This window comes from Bos taurus, chromosome Y (assembly GCF_002263795.3).
Source record: "Bos taurus isolate L1 Dominette 01449 registration number 42190680 breed Hereford chromosome Y, ARS-UCD2.0, whole genome shotgun sequence".
NCBI lineage: Eukaryota > Metazoa > Chordata > Mammalia > Artiodactyla > Bovidae > Bos > Bos taurus.
The window spans coordinates 6380179-6405094 of NC_082638.1; the positions used below are offsets into that span (position 1 = coordinate 6380179).

At 46.2% G+C, this 24916-nt stretch overlaps 1 long non-coding RNA gene across 1 annotated transcript in view; it reads right to left on the reverse strand.

Annotated features, from left to right (window-relative positions):
- The window catches only part of LOC132344370 (uncharacterized), a 53404-nt gene extending 33194 nt beyond the window's left edge, over positions 1-20210 (reverse strand). Inside the window, exons 1-2 of the long non-coding RNA XR_009493652.1 lie at positions 20129-20210; positions 18376-18468 (exon numbers count right to left, since the gene is read on the reverse strand). This is a non-coding gene — a long non-coding RNA (uncharacterized lncRNA). The remainder of the gene's footprint in view (positions 1-18375; positions 18469-20128) is intronic.
- Positions 20211-24916: the final 4706 nt, after the last annotated feature.

A 24916-nucleotide genomic window follows, 5' to 3' on the forward strand; every position in this document is an offset into this window, starting at 1 on the left:
TCATGCTTTGCATTGGTGATGCTGACCCTGGACTCCCCCTGTTCAAATCCCTGTTAGTTGATGGCAAAGCTAATAATATTAGATGTCCAGATTTTCTCATTTCTAGCAGATGGCACAGAAGAAGCATCAAGATACTTAAGTCCACTGGAGTGGGTGAACAGTCTGTCAACAGAGAGCCTGTCTTATTTAATTCTTGATAGCACTGTGTACGCCCATAGCCGAATTTTCACAGCTGTCATTACAGAAGCCTAAAGGAATCTGGCCGGCATGGGGACGTCCAATAATTTCAGAAATGCTAACAACGAGTTCTGGGAAAAAAAATAAAACCTATGCCTCATTTCCTTCAAACAGATAGCACTTGGCGGAGAAGAGTCGATTCTTAAGAATAGGGTTGTTGTTGTGGTTTAGTCGCTCAGCCCTGTCCAACTCTTTGTGACCCCACGGACTGCAGCACGCCAGGCCTCCCTGTCCAGGAAATTTCCCAGGCAAGAATACTGGAGTGGGTTGCTGTTTGCTTCTCCAGGGGATCTTCCCAACCCAGGGATCGAACCCACGTCTCCTACATTGGCAGGCAGATTCTTGATCGCTGAGCCACTAGCAAAGACCAGGGTATGATCTCCATAAAGACTGAATGAGGCAAGGACGTTGCATTGAGAGGTTTCTGTTGCAGCTGTGTGTCATTCCTCAGGTGCTTCTCTCCTCCTTTTTCACACTGCCCTTCGGGGAAAAAAGGGGGAAGTGAGGTTCGTGGAAGAAAGGTCAAAAATGGGCAGTATTTGGAGAGACATATTAAGCTTATATGCAGACTACATCATGAGCAATGCTGGGCTGGAAGAAACACAAGCTGGAATCAAGATTGCCGGGAGAAATATCAATAATCTCAGCTATGCAGATGACACCACCTTTATGGCAGAAAGTGAAGAGGAACTAAAAAGCCTCTTGATGAAAGTGAAAGAGGAGAGTGAAAAAGTTGGCTTAAAGTTCAACATTCAGAAAACGAAGATTATGGCATCTTCTTCCCATCACTTCATGGGAAATAGATGGAGAAACAGTGTAAACAGTGTCATATTTTATTTTTCTGGGCTCCAAAATCACTGCAGATGGTGACTGCGGCCATGAAATTAACAGACACTTACTCCTTGGAAGAAAAGTTGTGACCAACCTAGATAGCATATTGAAAAGCAGAGACATTACTTTGCCAACAAAGGTCCGTCTAGTCAAGGCTATGGTTTTTCCAGTGGTCATGTATGGATGTGAGAGTTGGACTGTGAAGAAAGCTGAGCGCCGAAGAATTGATGCTTTTGAACTGTGGTGTTGGAGAAGACTCTTGAGAGTCCCTTGGACTGCAAGGAGATCCAACCAGTCCCCTCTAAAGGAGATCAGCTCTGGGATTTATTTGGTAAGAATGATGCTAAAGCTGAAACTCCAGTACTTTGGCCACCTCATGCAAAGAGTTGACTCATTGGAAAAGACCCTGATGCTGGGAGGGATTGGGGGCAGGAGGAGAAGGGGACAACAGAGGATGAGATGGCTGGATAGCATCACTGACTCGGTGGATGTGAGTCTGAGTGAACTCTGGGAGTTGGTGATGGACAGGGAGGCCTGGCGTGCTGCGATTCATGGGGTCGCAAAGAGTCAGACACGACTGAGCGACTGAACTGAACTGAACTGACAGCTATCCAAAAACAGGCATGTAAGTATTCTTGCTAAAAACACAGGGAACATGGGCAGAACTCGGGATGTCAACAGATGCGAAGTCCAACACTCACAGGAGGGAAAACCCACACCGAAGCCCGATCAGATGATGTTGCTGACCTCTGCACATTAGCAGCTTACAGACCAGAAAAACCAGAGCCAGACAGACACACAGAAAGGGGATAGTAAAGGATAACAACTAGTGTGTTCACGCTGCATATTCCAACCGGGATTCAGAGCATCACTACTCGTTGTCAGTACTGAAAGCGATCAGGAAGACACCAGGGGACATGAGGTACTCATAGATAACCCTCATGACGGTTCAGGGACGCACTAACTCTGCGTAATGCTGACGCATTAATTGTTGCTCCTCTTTAGCAGAACTTCCTCTTTTATTGTCGACAGCTGTTTCTTTACCATCCCTTCTCTGCATGTCTGTGTTGCCGTAACACTTTCAGTTTGTAAACCCCTGGTGTGCAGAGATCAGCAGCACCTATGAATGGAAGCAAATGTTGGGAGTGAAGAAAAATAGCAGGTGGATGGGAAAAACAAACTAAGCATCATGGGGACGGGGAAGGGAGAAGACGGAAGCTTCTCTATGCTGAAAACAGCCAAGAAAGGAAATTATGGGTAGAAAAGTTGCATCCGGGAATCTACTCAGTACAGAGATGCAAAGAGTTAAAAATGGGTTCAAGCAAAGGAAGGTTGAAGGGCTCCAACCTGAATCAAACTGGACTTCTGATAAGAGAATGAGGTTGAAAAAGCAAAGAAAACATTCCACAGCCCAGATCATTGCTGCGTCATCAAGGATTCTCTTCATTGTTCAGCAAATGACCTCGACTAAATAAAGGGGAATTTGTAAGCTTGAGGCTCTGTGTGTCTCTGTGTGTGCATCCTCAGTTGCTTCAGTCATGTCCGATTCTTCGACCTGATGGACTGTAGACCACCAGGCTCCTCTGCCATGGGATTCTCCAGGCAACAATACTGGGTGGGTTGCCATGCCCTCCTCCAGGGCATCTTCCCGACCCAGGGATTGAACCTGCGTCTCCTGTGTCTCCTGCAAGGCAGGCAGGTTCTTTGCCACTTGAGCCACTGGATAAGCCCCATGTCTCTCTGCTCTTTCCTAAATGACCAACCTTTGCATAACTCATGGGAATTTGCCAAAGTTTCTTCACGTAAGGTATTTCACTGAATCCTCCCAGCAGCCTTGTGAGGTGGGTATCATTCAACGTATGTCTCACCCGAGAAAACTCTCAGTCTCACAGCTAGAGAAAAATAGAGCCAGGGTAGGTCCCATGGATTTAAAACATGTCCACAAATTCTGTGATACCGCTCCCTTCAGAACTGGAGTCCAGTTCTCCTTCCCTTGAGTGTGTGACTTAACCAGTGGATTAAGGGTGAAGCCAAGCTTTGTGACTTTTTAAGCCTCAGTCCTGTGAGGCTTCAGTCTTGGACACCTCCCTCCGGGGAAGTAGACTTCCATGTTATAAAGATGCTGGAGTGGTCCACCAGGCAGGACCACTTGGTGAGGTTCAGGCTTTCAGTGATGCCGGAGCACAGAGGCCTCCTACCAATACCCATGCAAAGCAGCCGTTCTCAGAGCTGATCCTCCAGCCTCAATAAGGCGCCGGATACCTCCAGCTGGTGCTGACATCCCAACTGCAGTCTCATAAACGAGCCTGTGTCCCAACCACAGCTGAAGTGAAAGTGAAAGGCGCTTAGTCGTGTGTCCAACTCTTTGTGACCCCATGGACTGTATAGTCCATGGGATCCTCCAGGCCACAATCCTGGAGTGGGTAGCCTTTCCCTTCTCCAGGGTTAGTTGCCCCCAAATTCCTGCCCCTGGAAATGATGAGTTGGTGAACATTTGTTGTTTTAAGCTCCTAGAGAGCTATTTGTTCCACAGTAGTATCAGGTAACTGATACACCAGGAAGGAAATTCGGATGCCTTGACCCCCAAATCCTGTGCCCCTGACCCCCAAATCCTGTGCCCTTGACCCCCAAAGCCTGTGCCCCTTTTATTTCACAGCACTACTTTTTCTACCACTTTTTATGCAACATCAGAATGTTTTCACCCATCTGACCTCTGTTTCCCTGGCAGTTTGGTCTTTGCCAACTACGACCCATTTTTCTGCCACACTTTAGTTTTTACATTCTTAAAATACTGGTTTCCCCTTCTGTATTATACGGGCCATGAGAATAGGGGATAGACGTGTCTGAGTGCCCACTGCATTCCCAAATGTAGATAAAGCCACCAAATTCAGTGTTTGGTCAGTAATAAGTACTCAGGAAATAATGTGCCTGCAATGCAGGAGACCCCGGTTCGATCCCTGGGTCAGGAAGTTCCCATGGAGAAGGGATTGGCTACCCGCTCCAGCATTCTCAGGCTTCCCTGGTGGCTCAGCCAGTAAAGAATCCACCTGCAATGTCGGAGACGTGGGTTTGATCCCTGGGTTGGGAAGATCCCCTGGAGAAGGGGAAGGTTATCCACTCTAGTATTCTGGCCTGGAGAATTCCATGGACTGTATAGCCCATGGGGGTCGCAAAGAGTCAGACACAACTGAGCAAAGTCAACTTTCACTTCACTTCAAAAATTCTTGGATGAATCAACGACCAAACACACACAATACAACTAGCATGTCATTGGGATTTTGTTTTCATTTTATGCTGAACCAAAAGGGAGTAAGTTCTGAGAAGGAAGAGAGGATTCTGTTGGAGTTATGGTGGTATTGATTCGAGCTCACTGGAAGAAGCTTGTTTTATTCTGATAAAGAAAATGCCTTGAAGAGCAGAATATATTATTGCTTTTCAACAACATGTAAAAACCTCCAGGGCGTGCAAAAATCTAAGAATATTTTCCTAATCAAAAAGATCTTTCTTTAAAGGATGAATGAAAAAAAGAGAAAAAAAAAAAAAAAGGATCTTTCTTGTTTGTTCCTCCATGAGTTCTTTCACTTCCCGTTCTCAGACCGACCGGAGGTTTTGGGCAGCAAGCCCTCAGACAGGAGTGGCCAGGCCAGCCGCTGACCTCACCCTACCCTGCAGAGGGGGCCAAGAGGCCTCGGTTACAGACAGCGTTTTTCTGGGCAAGTTATTTGTTCACACACGAACCATAAATCAACATGTAATACTAAGTCATGATCGATGGCTTTTTGACTTTGTGGGAAATGGCCTAACCACCCAGATTCTATTTCACAGCCAGGAAAAAGAAAAAAAAAAGCAAAAATAATAATGTGTGAAAGAAACAAAATGTAGGAAACATCGTTGAGACATGACTGAAATGCTTAAAAACCAGGAACAAATAATGTTCCTACAGCCGGGCTGCAGCTTTGATCAAAGACCAAACATTTTTATAGTAACCGCCAAGACAGGATGCGACAGACAGCACACGTGTGTTTAATCCAGTCCTCACCCCTCCCTTCAGCACTTTATCCTCTTGTCCACTGTCCACTAGGACTCTCAGCGGGGAAGCAGACATTCTGTGCTAACGTAGCAGCTGCTCCCCAGCATTAAGTGGCCAGGGTGACAAAATTGAAGTTTCAGTTCAGTTTTTGTTTTATTCACTGATTTACCATTAAATATTCTTTAAGTATTTAATATTATTAATTTTAATTCAATTAATTTTAATAGTATTCTATTTAATGTTATATTAAATTTAATATAACATTAAATTAAGATTACCGATTAGCTCAGTCGGTAAAGAATTTGCCTGCAATACAGGAGGTCCAGGTTCAATCCCTGGGTCGGGAAGATCCCCTGGAGGAGGGCATGGCAGCCCACTCCAGTATTCTTGCCTGGAGAATCCTCATGGACAGAGGAGCCTGGTGGCCTACACTCCATCATGAGGTCCCAAGAGTCAGACATGACTGAGTGACTTAACTCTTTCACTTTCATATCTACTAAAATGGGCCACTCCTACTCCTGGGTGCTGGACAGAGGAGCCTGGTAGGCTACATTCCATAGGGTCGCAAAAAGTCAGACATGACTGAGCGACTTCACTTTCTTTTACTTTCCTCAGTTCAGTTCAGTCGCTCAGTCATGTCTGACTCTTTGCAACCCCATGAATTGCAGCACACCAGGCCTCCCTGTCTATCACCAACTCCCGGAGTTCACCCAGACTCATGTCCATCGAGTCAGTGATGCCATCCAGCCATCTCATCCTCTGTCGTCCCCTTCTCCTCCTGCCCCCAATCCCTCCCAGCATCAGAGTCTTTTCCAATGACTCAACTCTTCGCATGAGGTGGCCAAAGTATTGGCGTTTCAGCTTTAGCATCATTCCTTCCAAAGAACACCCAGGGCTGATCTCCTTCAGAATGGACTGGTTGGATCTCCTTGCAGTCCAAGGGACTCTCAAGAGTCTTGTCCAACACCACAGTTCAAAAGCATCAATTCTTCAGTGCTCAGTTTTCTTCACAGTCCAACTCTCACATCCATACATTTACTTTCCTACTTCTGGGTAAATACATACCCAACAAGAACATGTACATATTTTCACCAAAAAGACAGGCGCTTTAATAAGTTAAGCAACACTGTTTCAAAGTTCCCTAGAACTGGAAATAGCAGAAATCCCATTGACAGTGAAGTGGGAAAATGGGGTTATATTATACCACAGAATACTACGCAGTGATGAAAACAAACAAACAGCATTTGTGTCTCACATCGTGAGTCCTCCAGACACAAAACAATATCACTTTCCTAACAGGTGCCTTTCACATCATTCAGTGTAAGTACAGAGGTGAGCACAGTTCATTCGTGCTGTTCAAGGAAGTGGAGATGGGTAGTCACAGAAAGGGACAGGGGTGGGGGGAGTCCCAGGGTGCCAGAAACATTCTTTTCTTGATCTGTGTGCTGATCAGATCTGTGCCGATCAGATCAGTTGTAAAAAGTCAGCAAGTTATATACCCTGAAGATACATACATATATATACTTTTCTGTATGTATTCTCCAGTGTTTTTTTTTTAATCTCTTATCCATCCTCAAAGTGTGGCTCAAAACTTGTTACTTTCATAAACCATGAAAGTATGTACCCTACTGTGATCTCGCATTTTCTCATCATTAAAAAAAAAAAAAAACAATATATTTTTTTCAGATACACATGTCTCATTGTATCAATCAGAATGTAAACATTCTACTGCTTAAATCTCACTCAGTTTTGGCACAGTACTAGTCGCAAGATGGGGCTTCCCTGATACCTCAGCTGGTAAAGAATCCGCCTGCAATGCAGGAGACCCCGTTTCGATTCTTGGGTTGGGAAGATCCGCTGGAGAAGGGGATAGGCTACCCACTCCAATATTCTTGGGCTTCCCTGGTGGCTCAGCTGGTAAAGAATCTGCCTGCAATGCGTGAGACATGGGTTTGATCCCTGGGTTGGGAAGATGCCCTGGAGAAGGGAAAGGCTACCCACTCCAGTATTCTGGCCTGGAGAATTCCATGGACTGTATAGTCCATGGCGTTGCAAAGAGTCATACATGACTAAGCGACTTTCACGAGAGGACAAGCGTCACAAAATAATGAATGTATTTCATAAACTCTTTGAACTGAGCACATCTCTCCTGCTCTTACTTAAAATTGCTTAAATGGCAGAGACCAGGTATTATGTCATATTTTCTGTGAATTTTTCAAACAGCTGAGTTCAGTTAAGCACACATTTCCTTGCACGTATAAAAACGGAAAACATTGCAACAGAAAAGACTCCGGAATTTTCCATCCAGGCAGCTGTTGCTACCCAGCGGCCGTACTGTAACATTCTCTTCGTGCCAGTCAGTCCCACAGCCCCACAGCCCCACACAAGAGAGGTGATTTCATTCTGCTGCAGTCCCATAACTGTCCTGGGCAAAGGCATGAGAAATAATCGAGGGAAAAGAAAAAGACTCCTTCCCCCCACCACATGTGATATGCATGAAAACACTTGAAAAGCGCTAGATCCACAATTTAGGAGATCCGTGGTAACGCCTGCTTGCCCATTTCCAGATGACAGTTGACTAATCCACGTGTTTATTCTTTCATAAATTACAAGGACAGAGGATGAGAAAAACATGAATTCGTGGATGATTCCTAAATTAGAGCAGTCATTTATGAGACCTCACTGTGAGGGCCAAAAAATGGATGCTTTTTGAACTGTGGTGCTGGAGAAGACTCTTGAGAGTCTCTTGGACAGCATGGAGATCCAGCCAGTTCATCCTAAAGGAAATGAGTCCTCAATATTCACTGGAAGGACTCATGCTAATGCTAAAGCTCCAATACTCTGGCCACTTAATCCAAAGAGCCAGCTCTTTGGAAAAGACCTTGATGCTGGCAAAGATGGAAGGCAAGAGGAAGAAGGGGGCAACAGAGGATGAGATGGTTAGATGGCATCGCTGACTCAATGGACGTAGTTTGAGCAAACTCCAGGAGACGGTGGAGGCCAGAGAAGCCTGGTGTGCTGCAGTCCACGGGGTTGTCAAGAGTCAGACACAGCTTAGTGACGGCAAACAGCACTGTGACCTAAGAACAGAGTAGGGAGGATTTTCACTGACAGAGTCTGCCACTTCAGTGGCATCCGTGAAGACCTCTTTCCTTCAAGGCCTGTTCTTCACTTCTTTTCCCTCTTGCCAAATAACTGCCACAGACCAGGGTTGGTCTCTCACCATGTTCTTCTGTTGGTTTGGTTTCATCAGTTCTGCAGAAAAGAGGGGCAAAGAATCTGTGGCTTGCAGAATCGAGAAAAAACGTCAGGGGATTGAGGATTTCCTTAGCACTTGACCTCTGCGTCTAAATAAACAGTTGCCAATGATTAATCTCCGCGTGCTGCGGACAGCTCTGTGGGGAAGCTGGGTGCCGTTGGATGGGGTGCAGTCTGACATTTTTACACACGTCCAGAGGGAAAACAGAGCAGGATGTCGAGCGTGTGTATTCCCCAAAACAACTCTTCTCAGACCTCCTCAAAGCCATGAGGACTCTGTAAGGAAACCCAAGTCCGCGACAGACAAGAACCAGCCCAGCTCCCACTCCCTGCGGAGGTCTCTGTGTCAGGATGACCTGTGATGCTTCACTGGGTAGCAGCTACAAAATTCTTTACTCTTGGATGAAAGAATTTCCCAGAAAGAGACATATTCATCATTTCTGTTCTAAGGAAAGAACTAAAAGCAAAAACTTAGTCACACAGACACTCCCTTCTTCCATCTCTCTCTGTCTGGACCTTTTTTTCTTAATTAAAATAGTTTTTTTGCTTTTCTTTTAATATAAACATGAGGAAGAAAAACCACATTAGTCATAGCATTCTTTTCAAAACAAAACTGCCATCAATACTTGGTTCTCCAAACTCCATAAACAATATTTTTTTGAGGTGGTAGATTGTAATATTTTATATACTGTTATTTATCATTTATGTCTCTGTCCTTTACAAAATGATGCAAGCTGCAGCCCTCAACATAATGTGAAGCCATGACTTTCCTGGTGGCTCAGATGGTAAAGTGTCTGCCTACAATGCGGGAGGCCCAGACTTAATCCCTGGGTCAGGAAGATTTCCTGGAGAAGGAAATGGCAACCCACTCCAGTATTCTTGCCTGGAAAATCCCATGGATGGAGGAGCCTGGTGGGCTACAGTCCATGGGTCACAGTTGGACATGACTGAGTGACTTCACTTCCCTTTTCACTGTTCTTGCTATAAAGAGAAAATGTATTTGGACCAGGTACTTCCTTTTAAACAAAGGCCCAGTCTCACTCAGTTGCAGACCTCTTTTCAGCTCAGCAGTTCCACTTCTTGTATTTACCCAAGAAAACTGAATGAGCAAGTCCATACAAAAACTCACGAATGACTGTTCCTGGTGGCTAAAATGTCCAAATGTCCATCAGCTGAACAAAAGGTGTCATATCCTTTCAATGCAACATTATTAAGCTGTAAAAAAGTAGTCAGGTAGTGGACTTGCCTGGTGGTCTAGTGGTTGGGAACCCGCCTGCCGACGCAGGGGACACAGGTTCAAGCCCTGGTCAGGGATGATCCCACATGCTGTGAAGCAACTGGCTCCTTGAGCTACAAATACTGAAGCCTGTGTGCTCCAGAGCCTGTGGCCTGCAGTCAAAGAAGCCACCACGATGAGAAGCCTGCATGCCCCAGTGAAAAGTAGCCCCCACTAGCCAAAACTAGAGAAAGCCTGAGTGCAGTAGCCTCTGCCCGGCAAAGCTGGAGACATGGTCATCAGTGTGTCTTGCCACATTTACAGTGAAAAGGCCCTGGGGCTCTACAGGTCAGACCTCCACTCCAGGGTTGCCTTCTCAACAAGACCTTCTCTGTCACCTCTATGACATCTTTCCTTTTCTCTTCTGCCACCTCTGTGAAATCTTGCCTTCCCCACTTTCATTCTTCTCCATAGAACTCAGTTCAGTTCCATTCAGTCGTGTCCGACTCTTTGCGACCCCATGGACTGCAGCACGCCAGGCTTCCCTGTCCATCACCAGCTCCTGGAGCTTGCTCAAACTCATGTCCATTGAGTCAGTGATGCCACCCAACCATCTCATCCTCTGTTGTCCCCTTCTCCTCCTGCCCTCAAGCTTTCCCAGCATCAGGGTCTTTTCCAATGAGTCAGCTCTTCGCATCAGGTGGCCAAAGGATTGGAATTTCAGCTTCAGCATCAGTCCTTCCAATGAATATTCAGGACTCATTTCCTTTAGGATGGACTAGTTGGAGTCCCTTGCAGTCCAAGGTACTCTCAAGAGTCTTCTCCAACACCACCATTCAAAAGCATCAATTCTTCAGCACTCAGCTTTCTTTATAGTCCAACTCTCACATCCATACGTGACTACTGGAAAAACCACAGCTTTGACTAGATGGACCTTCCCACTCAGGGCTTATGAACTAGTGTGCCTTTGCAGTTTGGAGCTATAAACCCATTGGACCATGCACTTCCTCTAAATAAAGAGTGCCCATTTTGGCCACCATGCAGTCTCCTCCCTTGCTGCACTTCTCCAATAAATAGTAGGCAAGAATAGTAGGAAAGAATGAATGAGAGTTCCGTTAACAGATTAGAAATTATGAGGCAAGTTCTGTTTTCAGAAAGCTAAGTTCTGTTATAAAACTCTCACCTATAGCATAAGTGTGTATATCGAGTGTTTTTATCATTCCATGAGTGTCACACAGTAGGCATCAGTTAGACTTATTTAGTTACAAGGAACAGAGATGCCTTCTCCAACAAACTTCCACAATCAAGGGAGCTTACTGGAGCAGTCCAGGAATAAGTCTGTGCTGTGTGTGCTAAGCCACATCAGTCGTGTCTGACTCGTCGAGACCCTCGGGACTGTAACCCACCAAGCTCCTCTCTCCTTGGGATTCTCCAGGCAAGAATACTAAAGTGGGTTGCCATGCCCTTCACCAGGGGATCTTCCTGAGCCAGGGATCGAACCTGTGTCTCTTAGGGGTTCTTTCCCACTAGCATCACTTCGGAAACCCAGCAGTTAAGTCTAGAGAGAGGCAAGGCTGGAATCTGGGCTCACGAACTCAACAGGACCAGGAGCTGGTTTTTCTGTGCAGTTCTCAGCTCTGCCCAACCAGCCTGAGTCTCACTTCCACACCAGACCTCCGTCTTGGGCTCCCGTGGGTGCCAGGCATTCAAGATACTTCCTCATTCAAGTCCAAGATCGAAGTCTCTTTTCAGGCAGCACCCCTTGTTAATGTGTAGTTTAGAAATCTTCCAACTGTATGCAGCTTGAGGGTCCAGCCTGGCCCACTGCTTGTTGTGTAAATAAAGCTTTATTGGAACATGGCCAGTCCTATTCATTCACACGTTGTCCATGGCTGCTTTCATCACACAATGGCGAAGCATTGCCCAGAGCCCTTGCATCACATTGACTCTGTCATACAACCATCCCTGGATCACTGAGACCAGCAAGCGCAGAAGAAGCTTCGGCCAGGATCCAGCCCACCCACACGTCAGCCGAGAAAACACTGGAGCGCTAAATTCCTCAACAGGAAATCAGGGTTTTGTCAGGGAGAGAAATGGGGAATCCCTGCTGGAAAGACAAACCACAAATATCCAGGATATAGTGTGTGCATATGGATTTAAAATGTCTAAGCTCTAAAGGGCAGTTTTAAATATACAATAAAATTTTACTTCTCTAAAATCACTTCTTACTGAAAATTGTCAGTTCAGTCGTGTCCAACTCTTTGTGACCCCACAGACTGCAGCACCCCAGGCTTCCCTGTCCATCATCAACTCGTGGAGCTTGCTCAAACTCACGTCCATCACATCAGTGATGCCATCCAACCATCTCATCCTCTGTCATCCCCTTCTCCTCCCACCTTCAATCTTTCCCAGCATCAGGGTCTTTTCAAATGAGTCAGTTCTTCCCATCGGGATGCCAGAGTATTGGACTTTTAGCTTCAGCATCTGTCCTTCCAATGAATATTCAGGACTGATTTCCTTTAGGATGAACTGGTTGGATCTCCTTGCAGTCCAAGGGACTCTCAAGAGTCTTCTCCAACACCACAGTTCAAAAGCATCAATTCTTCAGCACTCAGCTTTCTTTATAGTCCAACTCTCACATCCATACATGACTACTGGAAACACCATAGCCTTGACTAGATGGACTTTTGTTGGCAAAGTAATGTCTCTGCTTTTTAATATGCTGTCTAGATTGGTCATGCTTTCCTTCCAAGGAGCAAGCATCTTTTAATTTCATGGCTGCAATCACCATATGCAATGATTTTGGAGCCCAGGAAAATAAAATCTCTCACTGTTTCCATTGTTCCTCCATCTATTTGCCGAAGTGATGGGACCAGGTGCCATGATCTTAGTTTTTTAAACGTTGAGTTTTAAGCCAGTTTTTTCACTCTCCTCTTTCACTTTCTTCTTCCCTTTCTGCCATAAGGGTGGTGTCATCTGCATATCTGAGGTTATTGATATTTCTCCCGGCAACCATGATTCCTGCTTGTGCTTCTTCCAGCCCAGCGTTTCTCATGATGTACTCTGCATAGAAATTAAATAAGCAGGGTGACAATATACAGCCTTGACATACTCCTTTCCCAATTTGGAACCAGTCTGTTGTTCCATGTCCAGTTCTAACTGTTGCTTCTTGATAAGCATACATACAGATTTCTTAGGAGGCAGGTCAGGTGGTCTGGTATTCCCATCTCTTTAAGAATGTTCCACAGTTTGTTGTGATCCACACAGTCAAAGGCTGTGGCATAGTCAATAAAGCAGAAGGAGATGTTTTTCTGGAACTCTCTTGCTTTTCTATGATCCAACGGATGTTGGCAATTTGATCTCTGGTTCCTCTGCCTTTTCTAAATTCAGCTTGAACATCTGGAAGTTCATAGTTCACGGACTGTTGAAGCCTGGCTTGGAGAATTTTGAGCATTGCTTTACTAGCATGTGAGATGAGTGCGATTGTGCGGTAGTTTGAGCATTCTTTGGCATTGCCTTTCTTTGGGACTGGAATGAAAACTTACCTTTTCCAGTCCTGTGGCCACTGCTGAGTTTTCCAAATTTACTAGCATATTGAGTGCAGCACTCTCACAGCATTATCTTGAAATAGTTTAATTTCCTTAATTTTTAAGAGCAATGAAAAATGTTAAACTCTTAATCGTGGTGGTTACATGACTGTTAATTGGTCAAAATTTGTAGAACTGTAGCCAAGATTGTCCATGAGATTGCAAAGAACTGGACAAGACTGAGTGAGTCACTTTTTTTTTCAGCCAAGATTGTAGATTTTATGTAAAGTTCAGGAGAGAAAATGTATTTGCCTTTGCAGACCGAGACTGTAGCAACTACTCAGGTCTGCCATCGCTGCACGAAAGCAGCCATTGACAATACGTAATGAGTAGGAGTGGCCGTGTTCCAATAAAGCTTTATTTACAAAACAATCTGCAGGCCAGTTTGGACCCACAGCCTGTATATACTTTGAAGATTTCTGGACTGCACACTTAAGAAAGAAAGAATTTTACCGCATGCAACCTGCCCCTTGATAAGCAAACAAGGAAAAGGTAAAGCAGGAAAAAAAAAAAAAAAGTACTCTGGGCAGGGGGGAAAAAAAGCCTGTAGTCCCTTCAACTTACTTAAAACGAGATTTTATCAGGAGAAGAGAGGTATTTGTATTGTTGGAAGAAGGACTTGCTAATGGTATTTGTACAACCAGAAGGGTTACAAAAAGTTAAGCAGGGAATTTTAAACTTGACTTTTGAAGATTATCTTACACACTCACTTGAAAAATTCACCAGGACGTCTGCTCCTTACCTCTGTCCTCGACAAAGTCGTGCAGCTGGCTGTGCCCCGAGTCAGCAGTCCAGAACTGAGCTCTTCTCATTTTATTTAGCGGGATGACTTTAAGACCCAGTGTCTTGTACTTCTAGCTTTTTATCGTTTGCTTCTTTTATGGCAAAGCCATCTTTATCAGACAGAAACTGGTGAATAAGATCTGATCGTTTCATCCCCTTCCCTAAGTAATGGCGCAAGCAAAACATCTCTGAGGCTGTCAGCCCACCGGAATTGAAAGAGAAATCAAACTGTTGGGATCCAGAAAGGGAACTCTTTCAAGAAAAAAGAAAAAAAAAATGTTTTTAAAGCAGGAGAGTTTAAAATGAACTCTCATCAGCTGGCATTCAAACACCCAAGTGTGAGGTAGGCAGAGTGACATGGGGGTGTTACTGCACTGTGGAAATGAGGGTTGTCTGAAAGTCCTACAGTCAAACTTCAGCCTCTGGATTTTTTTTTTTTAAGATGTAGAATAGACAACAGCGCTCCTCTCTGAGTGGGAGAGACGTGCTTTTCAATCAAAGGTAGCTGATGTGCAGATGAGCTGGAATTTTCCATGAAGATGTTCATTCCTCCCCACCAGCATCAGGCCTTCAGAGGATACTATGTGAAGGTACAGATTGCATCCCAGGCGGGGGGCAAATAAGATGTGAGCGGCCTTCCAGCAGCTGAGAGCCCAATTAGGAAGACAGATGAAAAGACAAATATTTAAGAAAGCGTGTTGTGTTATAACAGAGTCTCTAAATACTTTTAACAACTCCAGGCCAATTTAATTTACGCGAGGTGCTGTTCAACATGCAAGCACTATGATTTCCCTTTGAACCAATACTACTAAGAAAATATGGTCAAAAGAGTCATGTAAGAGAAAAAAAAATTGTCACGCCTAATTCATTTTCCCCCTCTCCTAAGCCTGGTGTTATCAAGGATAGTGGCGCAGAATTTTCGTTCTTAAAAAAAAGCCAATTAAAAAAATTGTTTATTGTTGCTTGTTTTGTGTTTCTTTTGTTGTGTGTTTTTCTTTCTGAAAGTAACGAGGTTAATATGACCGAGAGAGATGAGAAGTAACATAAAGAGAAAATGGACCGTCAGAGTTAATTTTAGTCACAGTCCTGGTCTTAGTAACCCAGAACATTTTAGACACAGAATTTCGATACGGTTGTAGCAACCGAGCAAGGAAGATGGAGTTAAGTTGAAAACACATGGTCACTTTTTCCACTGAGTCATTTTGTAGAATGAGGCATAAATATCCCCAACAATCTTTGCCCTGGACACAAAATGGATAAGTCTGAGGACTAGCTCCTACAGTTGATTAGACTCAGTGTGGGACATGAGACCCTGTCTGAGGGCCTCTCAGATGGCAAGGACACCTCAGAAGGGTCACAAGGGGTTCTTGTGTCTGCAGGTTCCCAGCAACCACTCCCCGGACAGTTTGATTCAGACAAAGGACAGACATGGGACCGGGAATATATTCATTCATCCCGCAGACTGCATGGTACCCTCCTGTGGGGCTTCCCTGGTGGCTCAGAAGGTAAAGAGTCTGCCTCCCAATGTAGGAGACTCGGGTTCAATCCCTGGGTCAGGAAGATCCGCTGCAGGCAGAAATGGCAACCCACTCCAGGATTCTTGCCTGGAGAATCCCATGAACAGAGGAGCCTAGAGGGCTACAGCCCATGGGGTTGCAAAGAGCCGGACACGACTGAACGACTGAACACATACACCCCTCCTATAGACAACAGGGACCAGGAGCTGTGGCTGAATGTGTTCGCAATATTCCAGGTGACACTTCACCTGGAGATTCCCAAAGCTCACCACCATTGACTCTTCAGGGCTCCCTTGACCAACCAAGAAGCCTTTACAAGGGACCTGAGTCTGACATGATGCTGGCAGGAGAAGTGCAGCCTGCTGTCTAGTCTACTTGTAACCACTCCCAGTGAGCCAATCCGAGTTTTTCAGAGAGGGTGCATTTGCAGGGACATTTCATGAATTCCGTGAATGCCTTTCCATTAATTGTCACAGAGATGTTCATTTCCTAAAACGACCCCTAATCCCCCCTTCACCTGAAGTTACCAGTTTTCCCAGGTCAGCAGAATATACCATATCCGTGTTTCTTTTTCTTGGCAAAAAAAAAAAAGACTCTCAGCCAGCCAGCCTGAGAAATGTACCAGGCCCCTTGGACTGCAGTCATTGATTTGTGTTTTGACAAATGGAACAATCTCAGACCCAAATGCCTAGAAGGAAAAAGGGCTCACACAGTCACTTGTGTGCCTGCTAAGTTGCTTCGGTCGTGTCCGACTCTTTGCAACCCAGTCTGTGGACTGTAGCTTGCCAGGCTCCTCTGTCCATGGGATTCTCCAGGCAAGAATACTGGAGTGAGTTGCCATTTCCTTCTCCAGGGGATCTTCCAGACCCAGGGATCGAACCCACGTCTCTTTACATCTCCTGCAGTAGCAGGCAGGTTCTTTACAATTACCACCAGCTGAGAAGCCCACACACAGTCACGTAACCATGTTATTTGTCAAGTCCACTTTGTAAAACACTGTTCTGAAGCAAGCCGTTAATCGAGTATGGTCTGTTTAACTTTTTTAATGACAGCTCCCCTCTGCGTTCACTGTTTCTCGCCAAGTAAACGACACCAGTGTGCCTCAGTAGTCCATCTGAATAGGAGATTTTCCTATTGCCTCCGTCTAGTCCAAGGGTTGCCCAACTACACTCTGGTGCCTCTTTCTGTAAAATAATGATAATGTTTAATTGGAAACCAGACATGCCCGTTCATTTAGGTGTTGTCTATGGTTGCATCCTGGTTAAATCTACAACACAGCAGATTTAAATCGTTGCCACAGAGCCCTATGGCCCTCAAAACTTAAAATATTTACAATCGGGCCCTTTTCGGAGGAAGCTTGCCAAACCCTGATCTTGACACCAGAGACCTCCAGAGTTAGAACTTAGCTTGATAGATGAAAATGCTAGTTGCTGACAATGCAGGCATACAAGTCTATGCGAAGAGCTGCTCTGAGTAAAAGCAACAGAAGAAACCACACAGGAGAGATCTATAGATGTTAGCATATTTTGTTGCTGTGGTTCAGTTGCTCAGTCATGTCTCTTTGTGACCCCATGAACTGTAGCACACCAGGCTTCCCTGTCCTTCACTGTCTCCCACAGTTTGCTCCAACTCATGTCCATTGAGTCAGTAATGCCATTCAACCATCTCCTCCCCTGTCGTCCCCTTCTCCTCCTGCCCTCAATCTTTCCCAGCATCAGGGTCAGCTCTTTACATCAGGTGGCCAAAGGATTGGAGTTTCAGCTTCAGCAGCAGTCCTTCCAATGAATATTCAGGGTTGATTTCCTTTAGGATGGACTGGTTGGACCTCCTTGCAGCCCAAGGGACTCTCAAGAGTCTTCTCCAGCACCACCATTTGAAAGCATCAATTCTTTGGTGCTCAGCCTTCTTTATGGTCCAGCTCTCACAGCCATACATGACAACTGGAAAAACCATCAATCCTTCCACAATTTAAAATATCTTTAAAATTACAAGAACAATAAGGGAAAACATACCAAAAAAAAAAAAAAAAAACCCAAAGGGATTAATGTACTCCGTATCTAAAGAACTATCCCAAATCTACAGGAAAGTCAGCTGTCCCAAATCTGCGGGAAAGCCAGCTGACAGTTCAACAGAACAGACTGAAAAAGGAGCAGAGACAAATTGCCACTATACAGAGCAGGAAACAGAGCTGGGAAAGAGAGGAGATATTCAACCTAACTAGTGAATAGAGAAATTAAAAATATAATGAAATACTGGTTTCAGTTTGGGGGAAAAAAAAATTAGTGAAACAGTCAGTTATATCCACTTAATGAAGATACGTGAAGGAAGTGTCCTTGAGCCCTGATCAATTAGGAGGGGTGGGGTGGGGTCTATTCTGAAGGGCACTTGGCAGCATCTATTAAGAGTAAACACAAGGCCCTGACCCCTGCTGGCTAAGACAGTAAAGAATCTGCCTGCCATGCAGAAGACCCGAGTTTGATCCCTGGGTTGGGAAGATCCCCTGGAGGAAGGAATAGCAACCCACTCCAGTGCTCTTGCCTGGAGAATCCCACGGACAGTGGAGCCAGGCGGGCTAGAGTCCACGGGGTCGCAAACAGTCAGACATGACTGAGCACGCACGCAGCTCAAGGCACCCACCACTGGTTGCTCCCGAAAATGCCCTTAAGCACCAAGTCAGGCCCCCTGGGTTGGATGGAATCCTCCCTGGAAGCATAGCTAACAACCTAAGCGTGGGACACGCTGGCCTCCGTGTCCACTGCTGAGCAGGGCCAGCGGCTCGGGTGCGAGAGCAGACGGCTATCTAAGAAGGGAAGCAGAGGTGATGGATGAGCCATGTCTGTGACAACCGGTGGCTTCAAATCCTCGATTCCAGCTGCTGCAGAGACCAGCTGCGCACCTCTGTCCTGACTTACTTACCCGACCGGATGCTCTCTGTCTCCATTGCAATTTGGAATGACGTTTCTGTTGCCTTCACAGATGTGAACATCCTGTGTTCACTTCTACACAGCCCTACACAGAGAAGAACAGGGAAATATAGGAAAATAAACACATACAATTTGCAATATCCAGTGCAAAAGCGTCCCATCTTTGTCATAATCGGAGGAGTACAAATTCCTTTAAAATGGGCTGTTTCGTTTGTTTTAATTCAGTGGCATGTGTGTGTGTGTGTGTGTGCGCGTGTGTGTGTGTGTGTGTGTGTGTGTGTGTGTGTGTGTCTCCCCTGACACTGCAATTCTCAACCTCAGGAAGGTGGAAGGGTAACACAGTTTATTCCTTTTAGTGCTTAGGTCCTAAACTTTTAGCAACGAAAATCTATTACTTCTATATTTGCAGAGTATTCCCCTTCATTTAAAAAAAAATTAAAACTTACAAGAAATTAAGTGTTATATATTTACAACTCAGACACTAAGATGCGTGCAAGTCATGCTTAGTCACTCAGTCATGCCCGACTCTTTGCGACACCACGGACTATAGCCCACCAGGCTCTTCTGTCCATGGGATTTCCCAGGTGAGAATCCTAGAGTGGGGTGCCATTTCCTTTTCCAGGGGATCTTCCCCAACCTAGGGATTGAACTCGGGTCTCCTGCATTGCAGGCAGATTCTTTACCATCTGAGCCACCAGGGAAGCCCAAACTTTAAGATATAGTCAAAGGATTCCAAGCTGTTTGATCGCTCAAAGGGAGAAACTGAGCAAAGGGAAGGGCGATGTCGTGATTTAGAGCATTTTATGTTTGATCTCTTAGCAGGCCTTAAATACGGGGTATTGATTACTAGCCTGGGCTGAACAGGCCTGCCATTAGCATGACGAAATCATGTATTTTGAGCAGCTGAGTGTATTAGATCCTGATGACTAGTGTGGTATGTGCAGTCGTGCTCACCACTACTCCAGGACCTTGCTCAGTCACTCAGTCGTGTCTGGAGTCTTTGTGACCCCATGGACTGCAGCACACCAGGCTTCCCTGTCCATCACCGTGTCCCGGAGCTTGCTCAAACTCAAGTCCATTGAGTCAGTAATGGCATGCAACCATCTCATCCTCTGTTGTCCCCATCTCCTCCCACCTTCAATCTTTCCCAGCATCAGGGTCTTTTCTAATGACTCATCTCTTTGCAGCAGGTGGGCAAAGGATTGGAGTTTCAGCTTCAGCATCAGTCCTTCCAATGAATATTCAGGACTGATCTCCTTTAGGATGGACTGGTTGGATGTCCTTGCAGTCCAAGAGACTCTCCAGAGTCTCCTCCTACACCACAGTTTAAAACCACCAATTCTTTGGCGCTCACCTTTCTTTATAGTCCAACTCTCACATCCATACATGACTACTCAAAAAAACACAGCTTTGACTAGACGGACCTTTGTCGGCAATCATGTCTCTGCTTTTGAATATGCCGTCTCGGTTGGTCATAGTTTTTCTTCCAAGGAGCAAGTGTCTTTTCATTTCATGGCTGCAGTCACCATCTGCAGTGATTTTGGAGCCCAGGAAAATAAAGTCTGTCACTGTTTCCATTGTCTCCCCATCTCTTTGCCGTGGGGAAGGATTAAACACCCCACCCAGCTGAACTTGGGTCTGGCCACGTGACATGTCTCCCCCACGAAGATGAGAAACGTAACATGTCAGGGGGAGACTTGATGGCAAGGTTGTCATTTTCCTCCACCCTCCTCATCTCCACCCACCTTGGTCCCCACGTGGCTTCAGCAGCAGGGGCCTCGGGCCAACTTGCAGTGACACGTTGCCAGAGCGAGACAGATGCTGCTTTGTGAGTCCCTGAGGTCGTCACTGACTGCACCATCTCGCAAGCTCCCCTCACAGATACGGCGGAAACCCAGGGAAAGACGCCACGGAGGATCTTTGGAAAGAAAAGGAAGTTTGCACAGGCTTCCTGGATTGCACAACACATGTTAACTCTTTTGACCTGCTGTTCTGTTCTCCGGCTATTTTTACACACTGTAATTATTCTTCGTGATATTTCACCAACTTAGTGAGAGGTCCTCCGGCTCTTCTGAGCCTGATTAACACGCAAGTGAGGGGAACGTCTTGGCTGCCTCAGAAGCTTTAATATTTCTAGCACAGCTCGCACTCTGCACTAAATGACACTGCTATCATCATCATCAAGCACGAAGAAGGCCACATTTCTGTAATACATTACCCAGCTCTTGTGTCCCTCGGTGACCCACTCCCACCCCCAGGCTCAGAAATAGAAGAGAAGGCAGCGAGAACCAGCTGCAAGTAATTTTTCCCAGATTCACTCTACGCCAGCTCAAAGACGAGTGTGAGAAGCTTCAATCCTTCGGCCACCTGATGAGAAGAACTGACTGCTTGGAAAAGACCCTGATGCTGGGAAAGATTGAAGGCGGGAGGGGAAGGGGACGACAGAGGATGAGATGGTTGGATGGCATCACCGACTCAATGGACATGGGTTTGGGTGGACTCTGGGAGTTGGTGATGAACAGGGGGACCTGGCGTGCTGCAATTCATGGGGTCACAAAGAGTCGAATGTGACTGAGCAACTGAACTGAACTGGATACACACAAGTATGCATACTATCTTCACTGAAGGAGTGCACACACGTACAGACCTATACACACACCACCTACAGTGGAGTAATGCACACACACAGAAGAAATGCCACAGGAAGTATCTGTATCAAATTGAAATGAAATTTGTGTGTTGCTATGACTTCTCAAAAAACAAACAAACAAATAAAGCCTTTCTGGGCTTCCCTGGTGGCTCCATGGTAAAGAGTCCACCTGCCAGTACAGGAGACACAGGTTCAATTCCTGGTCCTGGAAGAATGCTCGTGCCAAGGAGCAACTAAGCCCGTGCATCACAACTGTGAAGCCTGTGCTCTGGAGCCCGGGAGCCACAGCTGCCGCCCCCAGGTGCTGCAAGTACTGAAGCCCATGAGCCCTAGAGCCTGTGTCCCACAGCCAGAGAAGCCACCGCAATGAAAAGCCTTTACGCCACAAGTAGCAAAAAGCTCTCGAGGCAGTGAAGACCCAGCACGGCCAAAAATACATAAATAAGTAAAGTTTTTAAACACCTTTCTTCCCAAAGCAGTAGCAACAGGGGCTTTGTCTTAGATGTTGAGGTAAACATCTGGGGGTTGCTCAGTGAGTTTCTGAGCTTCCCTGGGGGCTCAGCTGTTACAGAAACTGCCTGCAATCCAGGAGACCCTGGTTCGATCCCTGGGTTGGGAAGATCCACTGGAGAAGGGATAGGCTACCCACTCAAGTATTCTTGGGCTTCCCTGGTGGCTCAGCTGGTAAAGAATCCACCCGCAATGCGGGAGAACTGGGTTCGATCCCTGGGGTTGGGAAGATTCCCCTGGAGAAGGGAAAGGCTACCCACACCAGTATTCTGGCCTGGAGAATTCCATGGACTGTATAGTCCTCGGAGTTGCAAAGAGTTGGACATGAATGAGTGACTTTCACTTCACTTTCAGTGAATTTCTGCTGTCATAAAATGTTCAGCAAACTTGAGCCTTGACTTAAATAGGTAAACCACAATGTTTTATTAACCCAGAATTTCTCTGTGGTCAGGTGAGCTTTGGAGTAATATTTGTATAATTGCATCACAGTAATGCCATGCAGTGCCATTATTCCCCAAGATATTCATCTTCAACAAGTTAAATGCTGTGTATTCTGGCTGAAGCATGAGATGAGGCAAAGCAGAGTAATATCAAAAACCTCACGTCTGTATTGTAGTTCTTTCAAGCACGTCACGTGCAGCAGGTTTTGGGGCGGGCGGAAATCTGCCTTTTAATAGTGATGGGTGCCAAAAGGGGCCTTCCCTGGTGGCTTTTTAGTGAAGAATCCACCTACAATGCAATAGACCCAGGAGACGTGGGTTTGATCCCTTGTTTGGGAAAGATTTCCTGGAGGAGCACCCAGCAACCCACTCCAGTATTCTTCCCTGGAGAATCCCATGGACAGAGGAGCCTGGTGGGCTATACAGTCCATCGGGTCACAAAGAGTCAGATACCACTGAAGTGACTTAGCACATGCACACCCACGCACACCAAGAGGACTCCCACTGGCCAATTCGGGGACAGTTTGAGCATCCGAAAAATAATAAAAAGCCCCTGGCAGTCCAGTGGTTAGGAGTCCACACTTTCAGTGCTCAGGGCTGGGGGTTCAATTCCTTGTCAGGGAACTAAGATCCTGCCAGCCTCAAGGTAGGCAAAAAATAATAACAATAATGCTAGTTGATTATAATACATACAACGGAAAAAAATAATAACAACAACAATTACAAAAAAACCCATGAGTCTGTAATGATGCTCAAAAGTTGGGGTACAGAAGTCAAGCTCTTAGAAGACTTTCAGCTCAGAATTTGTAGAAGACTTCACACACAATGTTAATGTGTCACTCATATCTTAATAAAACTGGTAGGGGCGAATGAAAAAATAATTTAGAAAAGAGAAGATTAAAAAGGTAATTCACCATTCTGTCACCATCAAGGCAGTACTTCCAACAGGAGTAGTTAGGGGGTAGGTGTGACCAAATATTCAGACTCTCCAAAGCTGGCCCATATGCCCTCCATTAACTCATCACTTACACAGGAAAGGAAGTGCCCACTTGTCAAGGGTATTGAGTGGGCATAGCCCTAACCAACTAAGCTAGGTCAGCCAGAGCAATGCAAGGTCATCTTGAGCATCGGATCCTCCTGTTATAACTGTGAAAGGGACACAGTAACACCTCTGCAGCATTCTTGCCAAAAAATGTCCAGCCAGCGTGGAGCACGCAGAAATGAGCAAACAGACACAGACCCTGGGACACTTACAGTAAACTACAAGCCAGCAGTCTTCAACAACGTCAAACCAAAGGCAGACAGACTGTTCTAGATTAAAAGAGATTACAAAGTCATGTTTTGTAACAGTGCTTTGGAACTGTGGTGTTGGAGAAAACTCTTGAGAGTCCCTGGGCTGCAAAGAGATCCAACCAGTCCATCCTAAAGGAGATCAGTCCTGAATATTCATCGGAAGGACTGGTGCTGAAACTGAAACTCCAATCCTTTGTCCACCTGATGCAAAGAACTGACTCATTAGAAAAGACCCTGATGCTGGGAAAGCTTGAAGGTGGGAGAAGGGGGCGACAGAGGATGAGAGGGTTGAATGGCATCACCGACTCAATGCACATGGGTTTAGGTAGACTCCAAGAGTTGGTGATGGACAGGGAGGCCTGGCGTGCTGCAGTCCATGGGGTCGCAAAGAGTCGGACACGACTGAGTGAACTGAACTGAGTGAAGTTGTAGCCAAATGCAGGGCAGGATTCTTAAGTGGATCTCAGACTTTTTAAAGGCTCCAGAAGTACATTCTGTGCTGATGCCGGAAGCCCCTGGCAGCTACTGAGTGGACAGAGGGGTCAGTGGCCTAGCAGGTTTGGTGGCCTCCCACTGCCATGGAGACTCCCTGCATTGGAGGGGCAAGGGGCAGGTCTGGGGACAGGCTGCCTCGGTGGTGGCATGTGGGCAAGGCTGATGCAACCTGTCCAGGTGAGCCCCCTGGTATTGACGTGCAGGCAACACAGCCAGGGCAGCTGAAACACACACGGTGTCCCTGGAACCCATTAGGGTCCCTTAAGGGGAAGTCCCCTCGGGCTAAGTCCCTCTGGGCTCCTCTAGCAAAGTACCATACACGGGGCAGCTTGTAAGCAACAGACAAGTATTTCTCAGTGTTCTGGAGGCTGAGACATCCAAGATCAAGGTGCCTCCAGATTTGCTGTCTGGTGAGGGCCTTTTCCCTGATTCATAGAAGGCAGCATCTCCCTGTGCTCTCACGTTGACAAGAGAGGAGAGGGATCTCTGTAGGGTCTCTCTTGCTAACTTGCTTCAGTCCTGTCTGACTCTTTGCAAACCTATGGACCGTAGCCCACCAGGCTCCTCTCTCCGTGGGTTTCTCCAGGCAGGAATACTGGAATGGGTTTCCCTGCACAGTCTCTCTTACAGGGGCACTAATCCCATTGATGAGGGCTCCACCCTCAGGGTGTAATTAGCAGTCAAAGGCCCCCACCTCCAAATACCTGCATTCAGTATGTAGTGTTCCTGCAGGGGGACTTCCCAGGGGGCTCAGCAGTAAAGAAAGTGTTAGTCTCAGTCCTGTCTGAGTCTTTGGGACCCCACGGACTGTAGCCTGCCAGACTCCTCTGTCCATGGGGCTCTCCGGCAAGAATACTAGAGCTGTGTGCGCTGAGTTGCTCAGTCAGGGGTTGGTCCCGGGTCTCTCGCATTGGCAGGCAGATTCTTTACCAACTGAGCCACTGAAGAACCTGCCTGCCAATGCAGGAGTAGCAGGAGACTTGGGTTCGAGGCCTGAGTCAAGAAGATTCCCCTGGAGAAGGAAACGGCAACCCACTCTAGTATTCTTGCCTGGAGAGACCCATGGACAAAGGAGCCTGGTGGGCTATGGTCCTTTGGGTTGCAAACAGTCAGACACAACTGAAGTGACTCAGCACACACGCATT